Below are 25828 nucleotides of genomic sequence, written 5' to 3' on the forward strand. Positions count from 1 at the left end.
GAGCTATTTTGGCCAGGAGGCGTCTAGTACACTCCCCCTCCTCATGAAATGCTAAGTGATTGAAAAATCGTTTCCTCTCAGCCCCAGACATGTTGATGCACAAGAGGGCCTCCTGCGCCGCCAACCAGCCCTACTGGTTAGCCTCCGAGGGGTCCGCAATAAAACTAGCCTCCCGGCAGCCAACCAACTCCTCCGCCTGTACCCCCTGCGCAGCCATGTGGGAGGGGAACCGGTTCAGCCAAACGGCATTCAGCTGCGAGGGAGCTTGTCTTCAGCCCACGCCTCCAGGGCACTAGTCAGCCGAGCAGTGTCCTGAAAGTCCCTGGTCAGAGGAGGCAACTGATCTTCCAGCTCACTAATCCTGCCTTCAGCTGCAGTAGTGCGCTCTCTAACCTTCTGAAGATCCTGGCGGATCAATGACACCGCTTCAGTCAGGTTGCCAAATTGTGCTTGCAAGTGGTAAACAGATAGCTAGGAATATATCTGCCAGGGTGGGCTGAGCAGTATCCCCAGGGTCCCCCGCCAGAGGGTGCAGGCTTGTCAGCCCCTTTAGTAGGCCGCTGTGGCAGGCCCTCCGCAGTGCCATCTTGGATCCCCGGCATCCTGGCTTCTTCCCATGGTTTGCGGCGCTGCATCACCCGGGAATCAAACAGGCAGGAGCTCCGGGTGTTCCCAAGGCGGCCGGGCGTCAGAATGGCAGAGCTGTGAGACCGGGAACAGGATCGGTGATCAGATGTCTGCGGGAGCTCAGTGAGACACGTCCACTCACATGCCGCTCTTGGCCACGCCCCGGAAGGAATCTAGTTTACCCACTTTCTGCCCGCGCTATAGCCGAAAGATGGCTACAGCGCGGGCTTCCAGTGTGGGAAGGGCATCAACAGACATCCTCCTTTGATCACGCTGCTCGTGTGCCCCCTGCACTCTGTGATTATTGAGTCCTTTGGCTTTTAACAGAACAGGGTAAAAGGGCCAATCACAGTGGCCCTTTACCACATGATCATCTGTCAGCCAATGACAGCTGATCAGGGAAGTAAATAGAAGCCGCATTTAGGCTTTTCTTTCTCCTCACTATTAGCGTGAGGAGAATAGAAGAAAGCTGGTATCCGGCTTCTGTTACAGGGGCATCGGTCCCGATCTGTGCCAGCCAGTGCTGCCTCATCATCGTATATCAGAAGGAGAAATAAAATTTCCCGTTATGCAAAATTTTGACAAAAAATTTTCCCCTTTTTTTTTCTTCTTTAGCAAAAAATAAAAAACCCAGTGGTGATTAAATACCACCAAAATAATGCTCTATTTGTGTAAAAAAAAAGGATGAAAAAAAAAGCTGAAAATTGGCCTCGTCAGGAAGGGGGTATAAGTGCCCAGTAAGCAAGTGGTTAAATACAGTTACAATGCAGATGTAACACCGGGATTCCATGTAAGATATAAACAGTGCTTAGTGGATCTCATTGATGTCATATTTACTAAAAGCCTTTAGTGTGCATGGGAGGACCAGGCAGTCAATGACCAGGCTGGATTTAATATAAAATGGTACCGTGGGCCAGTGCTTAGGGCAGCGGGGACACCACCAAAGCCTCAGACTTCACCAACTGTGACACCTTTTCCTTATTTTGTTTCTTTTCTAGTCACCTGTGGACATCGGTTATTAAAGTGTTGCTAAACCAGGGACCCGGCATGCACTATATCTGGTCTCCCACAGTACACGGAAATGCAAATGATTTTAGTATCAGCCCTGACCAAAAGATTTTTAGTAAACACAGCCCTGACACAGATATTCATTTTCTCAGTTTTTATGATGGCAATTTGCATATACTCCAGAATGTTCTGAAGAGTGATCAGATGAATTGCAATTCATTCCAAAATCCCTCTTTGCCATGAAAAAAAAAAAAACTGCATTTTAGCCCTGACAAAAAGACCAGCTGAAATCAAGTCAGCGATTCTCTCAATAAAGCGGTTGTAAACCCAAAAAGTAAAAAAAAAAAAAAAAAACCTGCAAGACAAAGGCATAATGAGCTAGTATGCATCGCATACTAGCTCATTATGTATTACTTACCTTAGAACGAAGCCCCGACACCGACCCCCGGACATCGCTGCGGGCGCCGCCATTATCCCTCGCCGTCTCTTCCGGGTTCGGCGGCTCCGGCGCTGTGATTGGCCGGAGCCGCGATGACGTCACTCCCGCGGACCTTCAGAGCGAATGCGCCGCTCGCGTGAGCAGCTGCATGCACTGCAAAAATCTCCTAAACCGTGCCGGTTTAGGAGATATTAATTATACCTACAGGTAAGCCTTATTATAGGCTTACCTGTAGGTAAAAGTGTAAAAAAACATGATACTACTGCTTTAACACATGTGTCAGTGTTGACGAGGACAATGCTGGAAATCACTCTAATGCTCACAGCTAGAATAACAGACTGGAAGCTGTAAAAGTAGGGTGGTGCTTGAAATCATTGTTCTTAGGCCCCTTTCACACAGGCTTTCCAATCCAGTCCGCCTATCAGTTTTTCAGGCGGACCTGATCAGATGCTTCATGCAGCCATATGGAGCAGCTGATGTCAGCGGTGACACCGACTGCTATCCAATCCGATCCTGTCCGTGAAATCCGGACGGATGGAAACCCTATTTTCTATCTATCTGTCTGGAGGATCGTATCGGATAGGATAACAGGCGGTCCATTATCATCCGATCTCCCATAGAGGAGAGCGGGGCTCTGACAGCTCCGTCTCTGCACACAGAGCGGAGACGGAGCTGTCATCCGCCTGCTCAGTGGGGATCGTCGGATCAATCCCCGCTGAGCAAAATGGAGTCCGCCGGGCATACCACCCGTGTGAAAGGGGCCTTACTCTGTTAATCATGGTTAAATGCAAGGAAACGTGCAGTCATTATTGCTTTGCACAAAACAGGTTTTACAGGCAAGGTTATTGCTGTTACTAAGATTGCACCTAAATCAACCATTTATAGAATCATCAAGAACTTCAAGGAGAGAGGATCAATTGTTTAGAAGAAGGCTTCAGGGAGCCCATGAAAGTTTTGCAACTGCCAGGCCCGTCTCCTACAGTTGATTCAGCTGCGGGATTGGGACACCACCAGCGGGATTGGGGCGCCACCAGTGCAGAGCTTGCTCGGGAATAGCAGCAGGCAGGTATGGGTGTCTGCACGCACAGTGAGGCGAAGACTTCTGGAGGATGGCCTGGTGTCAAGAAGGACAGCAAAGAAGTCACTTCTCTTCAGGAAAAACATCAGGGACCGACAGATATTCTGCTAAATGTACAGCGATTGGACTGTTAAAGACTGGGGTAAAAAGTAATTTTCTCTGATGAATCCCCTTTGTTTGGGGCATCCAGAAAAAAAATCTTTCCTGGATAAGAAACGGTGAGAGCTACCATCACCTATGACCTAGGTCATGCCAACAGTAAAGCATCCTGAGACCATTCATGTGTGGGATTGCTTCTCAGCCAAGGGAGTGCGCTCACTCACAAATTTTGCCTGAGAACACAGCCATGAATAAAGAATAGTACAAAAACTTCCTCCGAGAGCAACTTATCCCAACCTTCCAAGAACAGTTTGGTGAAAAACAAGGCCTTTTCCAGCATGATGGAGCACCTTGCCATAAGGACAAAGTGATAACTAAGTGACTTCGGGAACAAAACATCGAAATTTTGGGTACATGGCCAGGAAATTCCCCAGACCTTAATCCTCCAAGCATTAATATTGCAAGAATAGGCTGCCATCAGTCAGGATGTGGCCCAGAAGTTGACTGACAGCATGGCAGGGCGAATTGCAGAGGTCTTGAAAAAGAAGGGTCAACACTGCAAATATTGACTCTTTGCATGAACTCAATGTAATTGCCAATAAAAGCTCTTGACACTTCTGAAGTATAATTGCAAGTATTACAGTATACCTAAGTGACATCTGACAAAAAAAAAAAATCTAAAAACACTGAAGCAGCAGACTGTGAAAATGAATATTTGTCATTCTCAAAACTTTTGGCCAGGGCTGTATAAACTGCAAAAAAACTATTTTTGCAGTCCTATAACTTCTATCAGTGTCTGACCAAGCCCCGATTAAAGCTTGGAGGAGGAGTTTTCATTCTCCTCTGACTGTCCTATAAGGGTGTATGACCCCTGACCCTGTCTGGACGGTGCCGATTGGCCTCGTGCTGATCACATGCCCTTTCCCCAACAAAAAATAAACTCTTTAGCAATACAAAACAAACATAGCATGTGCAGAGTGCCTCCTAGGCTCTATCCTATAAGCAGAAAGATTGGGTACAGTGGAAGAGGAAGAAGCGGGAAGATCAGAGAAAACCGGATCATTCAGCTTTTTTACACAATGCAGAGAATTAACCCCTTGGGTTCCACAGGGAGTATAACAAGCACGCTTTATTGCATATACAGACTGGATTTTACTGTTGTGGGTTTAGTAACACTTTAAAAGTGTAATTCTAGGTATAGATATTTATAGAATTACATTGGACTAGCTTTTATGTGCCAAAGATCCAAAACCCAGAAGGAAGACTGGGCGAAAATGCATCCTTGATAGCGCAGTGCTGGAGGGCTCAGTTTGTAGGCAAGTCTGTCATAATGTACTAGTATGCAGTGTATACTAGTACAATATGACCTAAAGTGGTTCTAAAGAATCAATCAAGCTTTTCTTTTTTTGGGATTCTATGCATGTTGTTCATCCCTTGAGATAGCAATAAAATTATTACAAAAAAAATAAAAGCGCCTGTCCCACCGCGCTTACGAGCAAATGCAAACGCATACATTACTCCCGCATGTATATGTAAACAGTGATCGCATCATACATGTGAGGTATTGTCGCGAAGGCCAGAGCGAGAGCAATAACTCTAGCACCAGACCTCCTGTGCAACTCTTTAAACGCCTTTTACAGGTTACCAGTTTAGAGTTGCACAGGAGGTCTGGTGCTAGAGTTTTTGCTCTCGCTCTGGCCTTCACGACAATACCTCACATGTACGGTGCGATCACTGTTTACATATGCTTGCGGGAGTAATGTATGCGTTCGCATTTGCGCACCTATGCGCATCCCCTATGGGCAGACACAATTTTAAAGCGTGACATGTTCAGTATCTAATTACTCGGTGTAACATCTTTCACATTATACAAATCATTTCTTAAAGTGTTTTTTCTTTTTAAAAAAAGTTGCATTTGAAATTCGCAAATACCGTGTGATATAAATTGCAACACATGCCATTATTTGCAATAGGGTCTCTGCTAGAAAATATACAGTCAGGTCCATAAATATTGGGACATCGACACAATTCTAATCTTTTTGGCTCTATACACCACCACAATGGATTTGAAATGAAACAGACAAGATGTGCTTTAACTGCAGACTTTCAGCTTTAATTTGAGGGTATTTACATCCAAATCACGTGAAAGGTGTAGGAATTACAACCGTTTGTATATGTGCCTCCCACTTTTTAAGAGACCAAAAGTAATGGGACAATTGGCTGCTCAGCTGTTCCATGGCCAGGTGTGTGTTATTCCCTCATTATCCCATTTACAAGGAGCAGATAAAAGGTCCAGAGTTAATTTCAAGTGTGCCATTTGCATTTGGAATCTGTTGCTGTCAAGTGTCAACTCTCAATATGAGATCCAAAGAGCTGTCACTATCAGTGAAGCAAGCCATCATTAGGCTGAAAAAACAAAACAAACCCATCAGAGAGATAGCAAAAACATTAGGTGTGGCCAAATCAACTGTTTGGAACATCCTTAAAAAGAAAGAACGCACCGGTGAGCTCAGCAACACCAAAAGACCCGGAAGACCATGGAAAACAACTGTGGTTGATGACCGAAGAATTCTTTCCCTGGTGAATAAAACACCCTTCACAACAGTTGGCCAGATCAAGGACACTCTCCAGGAGGTAGGTGTATGTGTGTCAAAGTCAACAACCAAGAGAAGACTTCACAAGAGGGAATACAGAGGGTTCACCACAAGATGTAAACCATTGGTGAGCCTCAAAAACAGGAAGGCCAGATTAGAGTTTGCCAAACAACATCTAAAAAAGCCTTCACAGTTCTGGAACAACATCCTATGGACAGATGAGACCAAGATCAACTTGTACCAGAGTGATGGGAAGAGAAGAGTATGGAGAAGGAAATGAACTGCTCATGATCCAAAGCATATCACCTCATCAGTGAAGCATGGTGGTGGTAGTGTCATGGCGTGGGCATGTATGGCTGCCAATGGAACTGGTTCTCTTCTATTTATTGATGATGTGACTGCTGACAAAAGTGGCAGGATGAATTCTGAAGTGTTTCGGGCAATATTATCTGCTCATATTCAGCCAAATGCTTCAGAACTCATTGGACGGCGCTTCACAGTGCAGATGGACAATGACCCGAAGCATACTGCAAGAGCAACCAAAGAGTTTAAGGGAAAAAAGTGGAATGTTATTCAATGGCCAAGTCAATCACCTGAACTGAATCCGATTGAGCATGCATTTCACTTGCTGAAGACAAAACTGAAGGAAAAATGCCCCAAGAACAAGCAGGAACTGAAGACAGTTGCAGTAGAGGCCTGGCAGAGCATCACCAGGGATGAAACCCAGCATCTGGTGATGTCTATACGTTCCAGACTTCAGGCTGTAATTGACTGCAAGGGATTTGCAACCAAGTATTAAAAAGTGAAAGTTTGATTTATGATTCTTAATCTGTCCCATTACTTTTGGTCCCTTAAAAAGTGGAAGGCACATATAAAAACTGTTGTAATTCCTACACTGTTCATCTGATTTGGTTGTAAATATCCTCAAATTAAAGCTGAAAGTCTGCAGTTAAAGCACATCTTGTTTGTTTCATTTCAAATCCATTGTGGTGGTGTATAGAGCCAAAAATATTAGAATTGCGTCGATGTCCCAATATTTATGGACCTGACTGTATAATGTTTGGGGGTTCTAAGTATAGTGTCAGAATAGGCTTGGGAGGCAGACGGTTAAAGAATGATCTTCTATAGATAATACCATATTTGCATGAGGTCTCCCTAGAAATCATATCCTTCTCCGATCACAGTCTCTCTCATGCTAAAAAGAATTAGGCCACATAGCGTAATCCTGTTAGGACATTTTATTCCCAATAGTCCCCCTTAAAATTACACTTAAGAAGGTTAACCTGGCAGTGCCTCTGAAACACACATTTGGAACTCTTGGAGCCATCTATCCCAAATCTTATTATATTTCGACGGGCCCCCCTCTGTGAATGTATAGGAATTTCTTGTATGGAAGGGTATTATTTATTTCAAGCTTCCAAGAAGCAATTTCAGGTGGCACACCGCTCATCCACCGCCTGGCTTCACCCCCCCTCTCTTATTGGCTTACTGGCTGTCATTGACCGCAACAGCCTGTGATTCCCACTGATGTCTCAGCCAAGAGCCAAGGCTCTCGTGCATATGACTGGATTGCGATGGTGCTCAGGTACATAGGCATTATTCTCCTTCATCCAACACTTGACGATTTAGGTAATCCGCCTGCTAATTCTCCACATGTGGACTGCGGAAAGAGCAGGAAGATTGGCTTCCGCCCAAACCAGAATCTCGGCCACCTCTGTGGCTGCCAGAGCACTCCTGGTGCCCCCTTGATGAAAGCCACGGCCGTGGCATTGTCCGACAGAGTCCGAACCGGAGAGTCGCGTAGCCGACTCATCCAGTAGATATCCTACATAATGACCTGGATGGCGACGGCCCATCCCCCACTCCGGATCCGGCCGCGCAGCTCTCGGACAGCGGTAAGATCCTAGATGCCATATCACACTGCCAGGCCACTCTCACCTCGAAAATAGAGGAGGTTAAGGTGGACGTATCTTGAATCCGCCAGGTCATGCAAAAACTCAGGGGGCGGGTGACCGAGGTGGAGGACCGTTTGGGGGTGGTGGAGGATGAGCTCCCTCCAGTCTGCACATCAGTGGAGCAGGCCTCCAGGGACATTGCACAACTATTTTTCAAAGCAGGATGACTTGGAAAACCGTGCAAGGCGGAATAATATACGCTTCATCGGTCTCCCTTAGGGGACAGAAGGCGCAGACCCTGCCACATTTTTGGAAAACCTGCTAGTCACCACATACAGCCGAGCCGCCTTCTCCCAGGCATTTGTGGTAGAGAGAGCCCACAGGATGCCCGCTAAGAAGCCTCCTCAAGGTGCCCCACCGCGAGTGTTTATAGCCAGGTTCCTAAACTACAGAGACAGGGATGCGGTGCTTCGCCTAGCCCGTGAGAGGTGCAACATTCCTCTGGATAATCACACGGTTATGGCGTTCCCTGATTTCTTTGCTGCAGTTCAAAAGCAGCGCAGTCAGTTCACTGAAGTTAAGCGACGCTTACGAATACGCAACCTCAAGTATTCAATGTTATATCCTGCAAGACTGCATGTTGTTGCCTACGACAGAGTGCGTTTCTTTGAAGACCCTGATGCTGCGGTGGCTTGGCTGGATGGCCTTCCGTGAAGCTGCTTTCCACTATGATCTCCTAATGCCTTGTGCCTCCCTGTGTTGCAGCTGTCCCCATACTGCAATATCCCTGAACTCCCTCTACTCCTCTAGCTGCTGCATTTACTGTTTGAAATGTAATTTTCTCCTATGGACCTGCCTCTTGCAGGACAGTAGATCTCCTGCCTGGCTGTGCTATTTGTGCTCTCCCTGAACATACCTCTTTACTGTGGGACTGCTCCTCTCCTGCCTAGCTTCACCTCTCTTCCACCCTGTGGACATGTCTTCCTGTTGTGAGATGTTAGTCTCCTATTTGGCTGGGGTAGGAGGGGAGTCCTGCTTCGGGTCACCCGTGTGATCCGCCACCTACCTCGTACTCCCCTGAGCCTCCTCCATCCCTTCGGAGAGGGACATCACTCACTTGCTGACCGGGATGCCTCAGGCTCACGCTAACCTTTCACGTTTGATCACCTGAATGACTACAGGGCCCTGGACTAGGGCTCCTCCTTCGGAGAATGGTGATCCGTGGCCCCTGGTGGCTCGGTTCGCCCTGATGGAAGTCTCACTTGTGCCTTGCTGTTTATTCCTTTGGTTTTTGTTTTGGGTTGATGCTCCCACGTGTTAAGGTCTGTGTGGAGCCAGGTGGGTAGGGTGGGGTAATGTATTTGGGACCTCTATGTTCCTGCTCATGTGTTTTTATTTGGGTTCACCTTTTATAGTTTATAATTTTTTTCGCTGCACAGTCAACTTTACTTGTCGCTTGTGTTTTTCGGGCGGGTGATGCTGCCTGCTCTGGGGGTCCTCACACTTCCCTCGCCTAGTCACTTCTTGTCCCCGCTACAATGGCCCCTTTAAAAATACTTACCTGGAATGTACGAGGGGTGCGAGACAAGATTAAACGGTCCTTTGTCCTTTCCTATTTGAAGGACCAGCGTGCCGACATCATGGTCCTGGTTGAGACGCACGCAGAGGGTCACCTATTGCAGTCTCTGTGCCGCCCGTGGGTTGGCTGGTCGTTTCACGCCACTTACTCCTCGTATTCGAGGGGGGTCTCCCTACTCATATCCAAAAGTACTCCTTTCCAGGCGGGGGAGGTGCTCACGGACTCTCAGGGCAGGTACGTTTTTATACGTGGTGTGATAGGTGGTCGTGACATCCTAATTTTAGCATGGTATGTGCCGCCACCTTATGTTTCTTACATTGGGTTTTGACTTTATGGCCAGGTTCCCTTCTATCCCTGCAATATGGTTGGGGGACTTTAATATGGTCTCCTACCCTGTGTTGGACAGACAGAGCCCCTCTCTGACGAATACTGACCCAGGGCCCGACACTAGATTTAGTAGACTGCACACGGACTTTGACTTGGTGGACACCTGGAGACCTCTCTACCCTACTTCTCATGCCTACTCCTGCTACTCTCCCACCCATTCCTCCTTGTCGAGAATTGACTCTATTTTGGCTTTCGCGCTCCCTGACACCTGGTCTGTGGGCCGCGGGGTTTGGGCCCCGCCTGCTTTCCGACCATGCCCCGTACTGGATTTCTTTGACCTCCTTTCCCAGCCCTCCTCGGAGCCACTGGCGCCTGAATCCTTTCTGGCTCTCTGTTGTCCCGGGGATGGACGGCCTTGAAAAGGGAATGGACGTAATTCTTTGATACTAATGACCCAACAGCCTCTCCCTTAACAGTGTGGGAAGCGTTTAAACTTCATGCTAAAATGCTCTTATCGGAGCGCATCTCCAGGTTCAAGAAGTCCTCTCGGTTGGAGTACTCCTCGGCAGAGCGCCAACTTGCAGCGCTGGAGAGTCAATATGCTCTGGTGCCCTCCTCGGAGCTACTTGCTAGTCTGAATCTGCAGACTAGGGCAATAGAACAGCTCTGCCGGGAGCGTGCCAATCGCAAGCTCTTTTTCTGCAAACAACGGGCTTTTGAATTTGGTGAGAAGGCAGGTAAGCTCCTCGCCTACTTGGCGCATCTCCATGACAAACCCCCGGTTGTTATTTCCCTCCACCGGGTCGCATCCGGAGATCCTTAAGATCCGGCTGCGGAGGGAGTTTGCCTCCTTCTTCGGAGATGTCTACACGTCCAAGGTGCAGTTTTACCCTTCCGATCTGACAGCTCTACTCAATTCCATTACGTTCCCTACTTTATCTGCCGATCAGGCCTCTGCCCTTGACGCCCCCCTGCCGGTCGACGATATCACTGAGGCCCTCTCCTGCTTTGCACGGCCAAGGCACCGGGTTCGGATGGCCTCCCGGCCAAATTTTATTCCCAGTTCTCGGAGATACTCCTTGAGGTTTATAACGCTATGTTCGAGGATAGTCCTGTTGCTATGAGCGCAGCCCTAATTGTCCTTATACCCAAACCCGATAAGGACCTTAAATATCCAGAATCTTATCGTCCCATTTCCCTCCTCCAGTGCGATATTAAAATTCTAGCCAAAATACTGGCCCTGCGCCTTAACAAGGTTATTCATTCCCTCATACACTCGGATCAAACAGGTTTTATGCCCTCCAAGAACACGGCGTGCAATACCCGGCGCTTGTTCATGAATGTGCAGGCAACGCATTACTTGGTGGGTACGCGGGTCTTGGTGTCCTTGGATGCCGCCAAGGCCTTTGACTCAGTTGAGTGGCAATACTTATGGCAATGTCTGGAGCGCTTCGGGCCTAACTTTGTGAAGTGGCTGACCATCCTCTACCATCGTCCCTGTGCTTGGCGAATGGTCATACCTCTCGGAGGTACTCGGCAGGGTTGCCCGATTTCCTCACTTTTATATGCCCTGGCAGTCGAGCCTCTGGCCATTGCCATGCGGGCACACCCCGCTATCACTGGCCTTCACCGCGGCGACCATGTTGATAAAATAGGCCTCTATGCAGTTGATATGATTCTTTATTTAGCTGACCCTGGCCCTTCTTTGTCAGAAGCCCTGGCCCTCATTAATACCTTTGGTAAGTTCTCAGGCCTGACCATCAACTGGGATAAATCACAGATTTTATCTCTGGATGTTTTCCCCCAGTCGAGGGAACAGTCTCTTTTGCCATTGTTACGCGTATCTACCCTTAAACACCTAGGTGTGCACGTTACCCGTACCCTCGCGGATTATATTTCTCTCAATATTGAGCCCTTGTACGCCCTGATTAAGCATAAAACTCAAATTTGGTCCCGCGTTGCCATCGGAGTGATGGGTCGCGTGAACTTAATTAAGATGATTCTCCTACCCAAAATCCTCTATACCTTATGGCATTCTCCTACTTATATTCCTTATAAATATTTTGCGATCCTTGAACGACTACTGAAAACTTTCGTATGGGGCTCGAGTAGACATAAACTGGCTTGGCGTCATGCTCAAAAGCCTACCAAGATGTCCCTGATTTTGGAGCATACTATCTCGTGTCTCAACTATCCAATTTTTACCATATTAATGCTTTGGACACTCCTAGGTACATGGCCTTGGCTTGTCCTCCTGCCATAGCCTCGAGCCCTCACCCCTTTTGCGATGTTCTCAGGGGGGCAGGTGGGCACTCGACTGCCCCGGTGTCGAGCGCTGTCTCTTCTCATTATAGGAGGGAGGATATGGGATTTGGCTGTTACTAAAACGGGTGACCCGGTGTTCCACGCTAAGACTCCCCTGTGGCTTAACCGACATTTGCCTGAGCTGCTTCAATTACCGGATTCTGGGCTGTGGATGACCAAGGGAGTAATGTATCTTTCCCATGTACTACGGGAGGGGGTGATTACACCCTTTTCCCAGTTGCGGCCCGAATTTGACCTTCCCCCCTACCATGTACTACCGCTACTATCAACTCCGGCATGCCCTCCATGCTCAATTTGGAGGCCGCTATCCAGACTTGCCCACGGTTGACCTTTTGGACGTCCTGACTGGATCTGACTCCCGCAAGCTTATATCCCTTCTGTACAACATGCTGACATCTAAATCCGTCACGACCCTGGCATTTAGCATTCGCCCTCGCTGGACAGAGGATACAGGTGACCTTGACGATGATGACTGGACGGAGGCCCTTGAAACCTGTACGCATGTTTCACCCAAACTGTCCGATAGACTAACCCAGGTGTACATACTTCACAGAGCATACCTCTCCCTGGATAGAATAGCTAGATTTGCCCCCTCCAGAGACCCCACATGCCCCAAATGTCTATTGTGTCCAGGCACGTTTGGGCATCTGTTGTGGCACTGCCCCCGTATCCAGGGATTCTGGGCACAGGTTATCCAATTCCTACATGACCGCATGGGCGCTCCTGTCTCCTTGGATCCTAAGGTCTGCCTTCTGGGCATATTTCCCGATGAGGATATTGATAAGCATACCACTAAATTCCACCATGAAACCCTCTTTTGTGCTAGAAAACTGATTGCCCGTACTTGGATCCAACCTACATGGCCTGACTTGGCTATGTGAAAGGCGGATGTTAATCAATCCCTGCCCTATAAGAAAGTTATTCACACCAGTCGGGGTTCTCTTGGCCGCTATCACAAAGTTTGGGACAGGTGGCTTCATGTTTCGGATACTTGCTCCTCTGGGTGATTGTTCGTTTCACCGTTGCCACCCCCCCTGCTTGTGTTACGCTGCTATGTACATCCCTGTTTTCTGCTTCATGCTTCATGTGGTGGGTGGGCGTGAGTCAGCTTTGCATAATGGTATGTGCTCCTCTCATTTAACGGTTCTTGCACTTTCATGCCTCAAATAGGTTACTCTTCTTGTATGATGGCTTGGTTTTCCTTTTTTCTTGTTGTCTTTGTACTGCTGCCATATTGTGACTCTGTACATTGACTGTATGTGTATTTATCTTTGTGAACCAATAAACGTTTGTTCTTTAGAAAAAAAAAAAAAAAAAAAAGGTGGAAAAAGTTCTGAAATGATTTATCTTTGTCTCATTTTTTTTACATCACAGAAATCTGACATTTTAACATGGGTGTGTAAACTTTTTATATCCACTGTACATTATCTCTTACCAATGTCATCTAAAAATACTGTTTTGATAGAAATATGCCTCTGTTCCTTTCAGTATGTAAAAGACTGACATGCAGTCTATTCGTTGTGTACCTTGATGTATCTGGAATATTGAGGGGATAGCGATATCTCCATATCCCTACTTGTGTGGCTCTGTATTTTGACACATCACATACATTGTTTGTGATCTCCTATATGATGGTGGGGCACCCGAACAGAGGAGGATCAGGGCTGCTCTGTGCAAAACCATTGCACAGAGCAGGTAAGTAGAACATGTTTTTTTTTTTAAATTGCCTTTAATATTACTTTAAAACTGCAGGGGGCACATTTTTTATTATCAGCAAGACTTAACTCTCGCTTTAAAAGGAGAAGCGGCACAGTAATGAACTATCGCTTTAAAAGGAGAAGTGGCACAGTGATGAGCTCATCTCCCTGCTCTACTATCAGCATGCTTCTGGTTAGTACATGAACCAATTGGCTCTTTGTGCTGCTTCTTCCTCTCAGTCCATCCCGGCTATATAGAAACTACAAAAGGCTCATCCCAGGTAAAATTCAATTACTGTACGTCACTGCCTACATGTCGTATGAATGATTACAGAGCTGCATTCATTTGTAGGTTTAATATCTGCCTAGGGGTAAACTTCAAACTACAACGATCACAAGACAGAGCGGAGTTTGCACAGAAAGATCTAATTCAAGTATGCCTAGGGCTCCATAACATCTAAACACATCCATTGGTGAGAGTGTAACAGCTGGTGTGTGGGAAGAAATGGTGAAAGCAATAATGTATTGCTTTTTCCCAGCCTGCTGTAAATTGCATGAATGATAAGCCTATATGGTCTCTTTACATAGCAACAATGTATCTGCTTACTGGTACCTACTGGGTCAGATACACAATTTTTCAACACATTTCCCAAGCCTCTTGCAATAATAAACATGTCATACTTACCTGCTCTGTGCAGTGGTTTTGCACAATGCACCCTGGATCCTCCTTTTCTCGGGTCCCTCTTCAGCGCTCCTAGCCCCACCCTCCTGCCGAGTGCCCCCACAGTACTTGGCTCACTAAGTTTGATTGACAGCAGCAGAATGTCTCAACCAATGAATAGGGAGAGCCTGGGCTGCCAAGTTTCTCCTGCAACATCGCTGGATAGAGATTGGGCTCAGGTAAGTATTAGGGAGGGGGCTGCTGCACACAGAAGGCTTTTTATCTTCATGCATAGAATGAGCGCCTTTAGGTCCAGGATTGGACGCACTTTGCCTTCCTTTCTGGGGACTGAACAGGTTTGAGTAAAAACCCTGAAAAACGTTCCGAAGTCGGAACCGGGACAATCATCCCTTGAAGGAACAGTTCTTGTACCGCCCCCAAACAGGCCCTGTAAGCGGCCTGGGGACAGGCGCAAGTTGGAAGGAAAAAACCTTGCCGGGGACAAGAGCGAAACTATCTTGTAGCCGGACCGAATGACTTTGTGGACCCACTTGTCTTGCACCCGGAAAGTCCATGGATCCTCAAACCAGCAAATACCTCCCCCCACCCCCTGATACGGCTGAGGGCGCACCTTCATGCAGAAGGAGCCTTGTCCATGGGTCTGGAGAAGCCCAATCTTGGCTTGCCAGACCAGGTTCGTTTGGATCCTCCAGAAGAGGCCCTGAAAGGCTTTGACCCCTTGTCAGGTGACCCTGAGGGACAAAAAAAAAAAAAAACTTTGTAGGAGCAGAGAAGGAAGGCCCACGTCTACGACGGGGTTCCTTGCCCTTAGTAGCCTGAGGAAGAAAAGTACTCTTCCCCCCCCCGTGAGACCTTCAATAATGTAATCCAGGGCAGCTCCAAACAGGCGATCTCCTTGAAAAGGAAGCTCAATCAAGGCCTTTTTAGAAGTCTGATCCGCAGACCAGCACTTGAGCCAAAAGACACGCCGAAGGACCGCTGCCAAAACAGAGAGGTAAGCCATCAGGGGAGCCACATCCAAAAAGGCATATAAACTGCAGCCCCTGGACCAGCTGGTCTGCCAGCTCGGTAGAGGCAGGGGGGGGGGGTAGCGGTTCCCTCTCCAGGTCATGGTGTAGGAGCTTAGCCCACTTGGACAGAGTTTGCAACACTAGGGCAATGGTGAATATCAGCCTCATTACCGAACCAGCCAGAGTGTACATAGTACGGGCCACAGCCTCTGCCTCCACGGTCAGCCAGATCCTTAAAGGCCTGGGACTCTTCAACCAGAATTATGGTTGCCTTGTTTAATCTGGAAACCAGGGGGGTCACCACCGTTGGCACAGTCCACTTCTTAAGAAGGGACTCCTCATAGGGGTAACGCCTAGTAAAGCGTTTAGGGACCCCACGGTCTTCCCCACTGTTTAGTGACAATTCTGTCAAAATAGGCAGGGAAAGGAAACACCTTTGCTGCTTTGGATGGCTTGTGAGTGCCAAAGGGCACCTGCGCCTCCGTTACAGCTTCAGCTGCATCCTCCATCTTCAAGGTCTCCCGCACAGATACAATCAGTGCATCCACCAGAGCCTTTCTGTGCACGGTCGCAGACGTGGAGGAATCATCCTCACTATCAGAGGATTCCAGGCGCATGGTTGAAGACCCAGCAGGGTGACCCATGTCCGCGGTGGCCGAATCAGATTCAGGATCTGATAAGACGGATGAGGCAGGGGAAGGTGGGAGGTGCTTTTTCTACCTGTCGCCCGCAAGCCACCTCCACCCGGGACACAAGGGACTCCAGGACCGCTGTCAGTGCATGGATAGATGGTTGGGACCTAGAGGGCCTCGCAGCCTCAGCGAGGGGATCTGGTGGGGAAACGTGTTTCAAAGACTCCATGAGTCACCAGGGGGACCCCACAAAAAGTGTAAAACACTGCTAAGGGACAACCCCCACCACGATGGCAGCACCACCCGGTCACCAGGCACAAAGAACCAAGTGATCCTCAGCAGAGAGGAAAAGGACCCCAACAGACTCACCACCCACAGAAACAAGAACCTGCAGCCACCAGGGGAATCTGCACTACATGTGCGGCACTTAGGAAGTACAATTATCCAGGAGTCAGCACAAGGGGGTGAGGAGGGGCTCCCATTGCCAAAATCCCCACCCACAGGGCTCTACTGTCATGGCCGCCGCTATTTTCAATGGCAAATCACCACAAGATGCCCACCGGACCACACAAACATGGCGCTGTGCATAGAAACACAGGTTACAACAAAATGGCGGCCTGGCACGGCACCACGAGGCTTACAAGGAGCCAGCAGGGAGACCAGGCCTCAAGGACAGATTCAGGCAGGACGGGGGGCTCTGGCAGGAGCCTCCGCCAGGTAAAAACCCCCGCACAGTCAATCATCCGATCGCCGGCGGCGCACCCTGGCCCCCATTGCCAGTTAGCGCTCTGGAAGGTGGTCAGACCATCCAAACGGCCCCAGAGTGGAGGAAGGGGGGGGGGCAGGATGAGGGACTTGGCGGGGGGGGGGGGTGCCTGAAGGAAGGAGGGAAACCCGGGGGTCCGACCGTCCCAAGGAGGGGCCCATATCCACCCCAAAAGCCTCCAGGGAAAGACGGGGGACAGCTACCCACCATACCAGGAACAAGGGGGGCACCGCTCCAGACAGAACCCCCTCTCCATTGAAATGGGGGGCTGTCAGCCAGGAGGAACGCTGCGACTCAGGCTGAGACTCAGTCATATGCGACTTCGTGAGGCATTTAACTTGCAGGCCAGCCCCTGTCCAGTGGGGCTATGTCACGGCCGACCTACTGCGGAGCTGAGGTCTGCGTGCGCTCGCTGGCCAGACTGGGGTGACCACTGGATCTAGATTATCCAGCCGGTCACCCAGTCCCGCAGTTGAATGTAGATCTCACAGGAATTAAAAATCCAGGAGGAAACAAATTTCCTATCTAAAACATATTGCCAGGACCAAAGATCCCAGCAAGGAAATAGGTCCTTACTCCTGACTAGACTAGTGGCTATAGCAGAGAGAGGGAGTATACCCCCTGGGACTGCCCATGGGTGTAGCCAGAATTATTTTCTGCCTAGTGTTCTACTTCCCCTCCCCCCCCCCCCCCACCAAAGTAGCACCAGGATGCACTTTCTAAATGTGCGGTGTCCAAAGGGAAAGCGAAAACCCAGGAGTCAGCACCAGGGGAAAAAGAAGAGCTCCCACTCCCACAGCTGAAATCACTGCCCAGAGGCTCCACGGTCATGGCTGTCGCCCTATAATCACGCTGGACCAACAAAAAAATGGCCGCCGAACTCCCAAACATGGCTGCCGACCATTGAAACACATAGGCCATGGGAAAAAAGGCCACCACACGCGGCTTCACAAGGTTCCCAGGGACTTAGGAGGGAGTCCGGGCTGTAACAACAAGGAAAGGGGGGGGGGGAGAAATCAGGCACATGGCTGCCATAGAAGCCAGTGCCCCCCCAGCCGAGAAGTCCAGCCGCTCCCCCCCCAAATCGGTACAGTAGAGCACACCAGCCCCAACACTATCCCAAACCACCACTCTACCCCAGAGGGAGGGGGGGGCAAATGACCCACATGGATCACCAACATTTAGGGGGAGTCTGAGGGGAACCCACAGGTCCAACCATCCCAGGGAGGGACCCGCGTCCACCCCAAAACCCTCCAGGGGGGGGGGGGACAGCTACTCCCCATACCAGGAACCAGGCGGGCACGCTCCAGACAGAACTTCCTCGCCATCAAAATGGGGGACTGTTGGCCAGGAGGACCGCTGCGACTCAGGCTGAGACCCGGTCATATGCGAGGCGTCTGACCTGCAGGCCAGCCCCCGTCTGGTGGGGCAATGTCACAACCAACCAAGTGGGGAGCTGTGGTCTGTGCATGCTCACTGGCCAGACTAGGGTTACCACTGGATCTAGATTATCCATCCCATCTTCCAGTCCGGCAGTTGTTTGTAGATCTCGCAGGGGAAAAAAAAATCTATTTAAAAAAGGAAATAATTGCCAGGACAAGAGATCCCAACAGGTCCTTACTCCTGACTAGGCAGAGAAAAAAACTGAAGGCCTAAAGCAGAGAGGGGGGGGGGTGTATACCACCTAAGACTGCCTATAGGTCTTTTCGACCTCGTGTCCTACTCCTGCAGGGGGCAATATAACCCTGTAGTTCAGAATACTGGAGAGCTGTGTCAGTCAATGAACAAAAGAAATTCTATTTTAGATCTACCAAAACTATGAAGTAGAAGCCCTAACTAAACAATCCATTCAATTCATACCTAGTCATGTAGGTGATGTACTATATAGAGGAGGGTAGATCTAAAAGAAGTTTGGTCAAGCAGATTGCAAGGTGTATTATCAGCTTAAAGCGGTAGTATCATCGATTTTGCAACATTGCATTATCCAAATGATCTGTGTCAGTATTATATGACCAACCTTTTCCCCTGCCTGTCACTTCAGCCGTTCTCCTTCGATTTAGATCGCTGCAATAAACTACATCACTCGTGGATGCTCATTTTGATCTTCTTTTCCGGCAAGATAATGAGCTTGCCGGAATAATTCAGTGTCTATTGCGGGGCTGCGTCATTTCCTCTACTAGACGTCAGCCCCGTGCTCCCGCAAGACTTCCCTATTATTAGATCGTGGAGAAGGGGGGGGGGGAAGCCTCCTATTGGTTGTCCAAATAGTGAATGAAACCAAAACGAGGCTTGGTTTCGGTGTCTACTGCGCATGCGCGGGATTTCGGAAGCATACACATACTGTGGGTGGAAATACAGCAGCGATCAGCAGAAGAAAACCACAGAAAGGATGGCGGCGCTCAACATCCCAACAAATCGATAAGAAAATATCAAATTATACAGGTTAGGAAAACGCACAATTGATTGCTTTCACTCAATTACATTGAACATTGCATGTTACTGGTGTTGAATGCTTTCAAATGATATGCTAGGACTGAGTTTACTACCGCTTTAAGTGTAGGGCTCTTTACACTTACAAAAAGAGAGACAAATAAGATAAATCCAGCCTTGGGATGAAGCTTTAGAGAGGATGATGCTGTATGAAGGCAGAACTAAGTGAAGTGCAGCTTTCATCCTGTGCTCAATACAGCGGTGACGTGACCATGACGTACACTATACACACAGTCTGCAGCTCTTCTACACAAGTAGGTAAAGGTGGAGGAGATATGGAGGAGCTGACACAACATGTATTGTATATAAAATGTAAGAGCTGGATCTCATTAACTAGACACTACACCGAGGTAAAATCAGCATGTATATAAAAATAATAACAGCTGGAACACAAACTACTAGACACTGTACCGGGGCACAATCAACATGTATTGTATAATATACGAGCTGGATCACATGAACTAGCCACTACACCAAGGTACAATCCACAAGTATTGTATATAATAAGAGATGGATCGCATGAGCTAGACACTAGCCCAGGTACAATCAGCATGTATTGTATATAATAAGAGATAGATCGCATGAGCTAGACACTAGCCCGGGGTACAATCAGCATGTATTGTATATAATAAGAGCTGGATCCCATGAGCTAGACACTAGCCCTGGGTACAATGAGCATGTATTGTATATAACAAGAGCTGGATGGCATGAACTAGACACTACACCGGAGTACAATCAGCATGTATTGTATAAAAGTTTCTTCCTCTTCTTTGTGAATAAATCAGATATTTCTTTATTAACCTTTTCTGCACCAGGCCTGTAATTCTTAGGAATAACCCACTTAAATCAGTCCAAACAATAGTCTAGCAGACATCCCGGGTATGATAAAGTTTGAAACACAAAATCATAAATTATAATGGGAATACCGCTAGGGTGGTATTCCCTGAGTGTGGCTCGGGGTTAATATACAGTACCAAAAGCGGTAACCCGAGCCACACTCAGGATTAACCCACAAAAAAAAAAAAAAAAAAAAAAAACCTCACCTTCCCCTGCCATCCTCCCGCTGTGTACTCGGCCGATGCCGACACCTGTCTTCCGGTTCCCTTCCCTGCGAGCGTCGCGACACAGGGGGTGGAACCGCCGGCAATTTAAAAAATGTAAATAAACCAAATGACACGATTCATAGTTGTTATCCTAACGGATTACACTGTATCATGCCATTTCCCCACAGGATTTCACCTGGTGGCTTTTCCAGTGCCCTGCCTGTGCTTTTCCAGTTCTTTGTGCCTGGAAAATTGAGAACGACCACGGCATCCAAAAAAGCGTTCTTTTTGCGCAAAAGCACTTTTAGACGAACTGGAAAACAGCGACAGCGAAACAGAGTTACTTGAAGAACTGAGCTATAGCGATTCGTGGGAACATTTGTCATCAGGTACGGAAAGGGACGACAGCGATGATTCTGATGTCTCTTTCTGGCACATAGCTCCGTCGGAAATTCTGAAGAATCATTTGATATACTTCCCAAATTTTTTTTCGTTTTGGTGCAGAATGAGTAGTTTCATCAAATTCTTCATTATTTTCAAACTACTCATTCTGCACCAAAACTAAAAAAAATTTGTAAGTGGAATAGATTTCTATATTTTTATTTAAAAAGTAAGTGAGGTTTGGGACTTTTTATGTACTTGGATTAATACCAATGAGCCAACATGTTACCAGAAAAAAAAAAACATTTGTACCCAACTTTATTTAGAACATTATACAATTTTAAAAGAAAAAGGTTTGTTCCAAAAAAAAAAAAAAAAAAAAAAAAAAAAAAAACACAGGTTAACAAACTGCTTTTTTCAGGGCCTCAGCTCTTGTTAAATACTGTATAGTATTCCATCAGAGAGTGGTGGCAAGTGGAAAAGTGAGCCCGTGGGGGGATGTCTCCAAAACCCCAACAACCAATATCATATGCTCCCTAATAGAGTGTCCAAGAAATAGTGGATATCACAAACTGGGAAGGCATAATTGTAGTATGTCTCAACAAGTTCTCTATTGGTGTGATGTATTGTGTGTCCTCTGTGAAATACTGCTCCAGTACTGCTGGCAGCCTGCAGTATTTTTTTATTCAAATTTTGGCAATTTACTCTTTATTTATTTTACTGGCACTTTTTTTTTTTTTTTTAATTCAGCGGTCTGAAGAGTAACCCATTAACAGCTGACGACTCATAGGTTTTTAAGGTCGCCATGGTCGGCTTCCCTGCCCCGCACAACCAGCTTACACTGCACCCTGATTGGGCAACGCTCAGTGCATTGCAGGGTGTTCATCGGGGCAAACATCTGGCAAATTCGGGTGTTCGGCTAAAGGCGAACAGGAAAATGTTTGGCCCAAACTCATGCTCGGGGCGAACCGTTCACCCATCCCTAGTGTTCAGCAGCTGATTATTTGGTCCAACTGTAGATAATAAGGTTTTTGTAAGATCGTGCAGTAGAATCTTTTTCTCTGATGTCCGTCAACAGATGCAGCCTCATCTCCATGATCTCAGTGGGTTTATGCTCCACCCATCAGGAGTAGTCTAGGCAGTAAAACTTGAATACACACACCCAGGGGGCTGTCCCTCTAGGCATAAACCCCCACTGCACCATCCAGCACATTAGTTTGGTTTAAAAGAAGTGAAGACAAAAGTACCAACCCCAAACCGAGGGGTGGGTGCTGCCTCTGTCGACGGACATCAGAGAAAAAGATTTTACAGTAAGATTTTACAAAAATCTTATCTTCTCTATTGTCCGTCGACAGACGCAGCCTCATCTCCATGAGCTGAGTGGGATGTCCCAAAGCAGTGTAGGTATGAGGGGGTGGGAAAAACGCAACCAGATAGTAACGTCAACTCCAAAAGGCTAAACCGAGCACCATGGAGCTCAACCAAACAGGAGCACACCCAGAAAAAAAGGCCCCCCGAAGAGAAGTATAAACAAACAAACAAACAAACAAACATTCTCTTAGGCTCCGTTCACATGTCAGCGTATGGATCGCGGGCAGAACCGCCACGGTTCCGCCCGCGATCCGGAGATTATTGCAAATCGCGGGACGCCTGTGCGTTGCCCGTTGATTTGCAATAGCCCCCCAAACGCTGAGCGATGTTGCCGCGATTTCCGCCTGCCGAATCACGGTAAGATCGCGCAAAAAAAAAAATCGCGGGACGCATTACGCCCAAAAAAGTACAAGAGCTTCTTTGGAGCGTATTGCGTCCCGCATTTTTTTTTGCGCGTTGTTACACGATTCGGCAGGCGGAAATCGCGGCAACATCGCTCAGCGTTTGGGGGGCTATTGCAAATCAACGGGCAACGCACAGGCGTCCCGCGATTTGCAATAATCTCCGGATCACGGGCGAAACCGCGGCGGTTCTGCCCGCGATCCATACACTGACATGTGAACGGAGCCTTATGAAGCAGCGCCTGCAAAACCTTGCGGCCAAAAGAGGCATCTGAAGATGCCAACAAATCCACCTTGTAAATTTTGGAAAAGGTGTGCACAGGGGACCAAGTCATTGCCTTACAAACTTGTACAACAGGGGCCTGATGGCGATAAGCCCAAGAGGCACTCTAGTAGAATGCGCCTTCACAGGGAAACGAGGAACCTGACCTTTGATTGAATAAGCCTGAACAACCGTCTGCCTGATCCATCTCGAAATGGTCACAGCGGACGCTGCCAAACCTTTGCGAGGACCGTCCGGAAGGACAAAGTCTGACTTCCTGAAGGACTCAGTAACCGTCAGATAAACCCTTAACGCCTGAACCACATCCAGAGAGTGCAAGGAAACTTCTTTGGGATGTTTAAGCTTAGGACATAAGGAAGGCAACACAATGTTTTCATTCAGGTGAAAAATCAGACACCACCTTAGGAACAAAAAGACGGATTAGGTTGGAGGACCACTTTATCCCTGTGGACCACCAAATAAGGCGAACGACAGGACAACACCGCCAACTCAGAGACTCTGTGGGCAGAGGTGAAAGCCACTAGGAAGGCAACCTTCTGCAACAAAGAAAGCAGAGAAATCTCCCTAATATTCTCAAAAGGAGGCTTTTGAAGAAAAAACAAAAGCAGATTAAGATCCAACGGAGGCAACGGGGATCTCCGCGGAGGGGCCAGGAGACGCACCCCCTGAATAAAGGTGCGAATCAAACTATGAGTAGCCAACGGACATTGGAAGTAAATAGCCAAGGCCAACACCTGGCCCTTGATAGTCCAATACCAAGTGCTACTCAACCAATTTTTGCAAAAAGGCCAGAACCCTAGCTAACAAAAAAGAGCGAGGGTGCAGCTGCAGCGATTCACACCATGAAATGTACGATTTCCACGCACGATGATAAAGCTTCCTAGAGGTCGATTTCCTGGCCTTCAAAAGGGTAGGAATCACCAAATCAGAGAGACCTATATCCCTCAACATCTTGATTTCAACAGTCAAGCAGTTAAAGCCAGGGACCTTAAGGCAGGATGGAAGATTGGTCCTTGAGATAGAAGATCTTCCCGCAGAGGAAGACGCCATGGAGGATACATTACCATTTTTACCAAGTCTGCTTACCAAGGCCGCCGAGGCCAGTCTGGAGCCACCAGAATGACCAGAATGCCTTCCATCGCCAATCAGCGAAGAAACCTTGGCTGGAGAACGAGCGGAGGGAAGGCATATAAACAGGCGATACTGACCCCATTGAGCCACCTGTCTGTGGCATCTGCTAGAGGATCCTGAGACCTGGCCACAAACCTCTGAACTTTCTGTTGAGCCGAGACGCGAACAGATCCACCTTCGGAGTCCCCCACCGGGCACAATGGAGATGAAACACCTTTCGGATGCAGGGACCACTCCCCCTGATCCAACACCTGACGACTCAGGTAATCAGCTTGCCAATTCTCCAAACCCAGGATGTGGACCGTGGAAAGAGCTGGAACATTGTGTTCCGCCCATACCAGAATCTTGGCCACCTTCTTGGCCGCCAGGGCACTCCTGGTGCCCCCTTGATGACTGATGTAAGCCACGGCTGTGGCATTGTCCGACTGGACCCGAACCGGAGAGCCGCGTAGCCGACTCGTCCAGTGAAGCAGGCAGAGCTTGATCGCTCTCAGTTCCAGGATATTGATTAGCAAGGAAGACTCTTCTGTCGTCCAAGTTCCCTGGGGACAGAGCTTCCTCAGCACTCCACCCCAGCCTGGCTGGCATCCGTGGTGACCACCGTCCAAAACACCGGCAGGAAGGACTTGCCCTGGCAAAGGACGGGCGATTGGAGTCACCAAGAGAGACAATTTCGTGAGATGGCTCGACCAAATCTTCTGGTCCAATGACCGAGGATCTTTGTTCCATTTTTGACAGAATCTCTTTCTGCAGCTGTCTCGTGTGAGACTGAGCAAAACGGGACCGCTTCGAAGGTCGAGACCATCAGACCCATGGGCTTCATGCAAGCCCGCAAGGAGGACTGATCGGCCACCATCAGCAACCTGACCGCCCCTTGCAGCTTTTGAAGCTTAAAAGACAAAAATCTCTCTGGCTCTGAGGAAGAGGATCCTCCCTCGAAACGCGTTAGCCCTATCTATATGGACATTTTCAAGTTCGCTTGTCACTATTAAGGAATATGGTCCTGAGGGCTCTGGATAGCCGAAGGAATTCTTTGGTTCTATGCTTATATACAGCATACTTTTGTGAGTATGTTGTGGTTTTTACCCATTCCCAATAAACGTTTTACGGTATTGCACTAGGTCGGTGCGCCCTTCTCTCATATTTTTAAACTTTTGAAGCTTGTCAAAGGGAAGGAAGACCCTCGCCAGAGCAGAGTCGAGGATCAGCCCCAGATAGGTGACCCGCACAGGCGGAGTGAGGGCAGAATTGGCGACATTGTTCATCCACCCGAATTCCTGAAGGGTCCGAATGGTGATGGAAATGTTGTCCAGCAGATCCGAATGGGAAACTGCTCGCAACAGGAGATCGTCCAGATACCCCTCGATCGAGATACCTCGTCGACGCAATGAGGCCAGCATAGGGGCTAGGACCTTGGTAAAAACTCTGGGAGCCGAGGCGAGACCAAAGGTTAACACCACAAATTGAAAGTGCTCTCTGCCACCACAAAGCGGAGGAATCCCTAGCGTCCCTCGAATATGGGGACGTGGAGATATGCAACTTTGAGATCGATGAAAGCCATAAAATCCCCCTGATTTAAAGATGCCACCACCGAAGGAATGGACTCCGTTCGGAATTTCTGCACCCGTTAAAAGCGGTTGAGAGCCTTGAGGTCCAGGATTGGACGCACTTTGCCCTCCTCTCTGGGCACAGTGAACAGGTTTGACAAAGGTATTGGGACAAGGGAAAACCTTGCCAGATTTCTGAGACTTTTGGGAGCCAAAAGCCAACCACATCCCTGCCAGCGTGGGCTCATCAGCCAATTTTAAAGTACCCCGCACTGAAATAATCAGAGCTTCCACTAAGGCGCGTTCCCGCGCTGCAGCTGAAGACAACAGGTCCTGTTCACCATCTGACTGCAAGGACAGCGACCCCTCAGGTAGGGGGGCATCCGGGGAGACTCCATCAGCCTCTGAATCAAAGGACACCTC

At 48.3% G+C, this 25828-nt stretch overlaps 1 protein-coding gene and 1 pseudogene across 2 annotated transcripts in view; both read right to left on the minus strand.

Annotated features, from left to right (window-relative positions):
- The window catches only part of HID1 (HID1 domain containing), a 283981-nt gene that overhangs the window by 226904 nt on the left and 31249 nt on the right, over positions 1-25828 (minus strand). The window lies entirely within an intron of this gene.
- LOC309566890 overlaps positions 13143-25828 on the minus strand; it is a 41672-nt pseudogene continuing 28986 nt past the window's right edge. Inside the window, exon 3 of the transcript in view lies at positions 13143-13265. The product of the transcript in view is annotated as an uncharacterized misc_RNA (transcript). The remainder of the gene's footprint in view (positions 13266-25828) is intronic.

Source organism: Pelophylax lessonae (assembly GCF_965119305.1).
Source record: "Pelophylax lessonae genome assembly, chromosome: 11".
Lineage (NCBI taxonomy): Eukaryota > Metazoa > Chordata > Amphibia > Anura > Ranidae > Pelophylax > Pelophylax lessonae.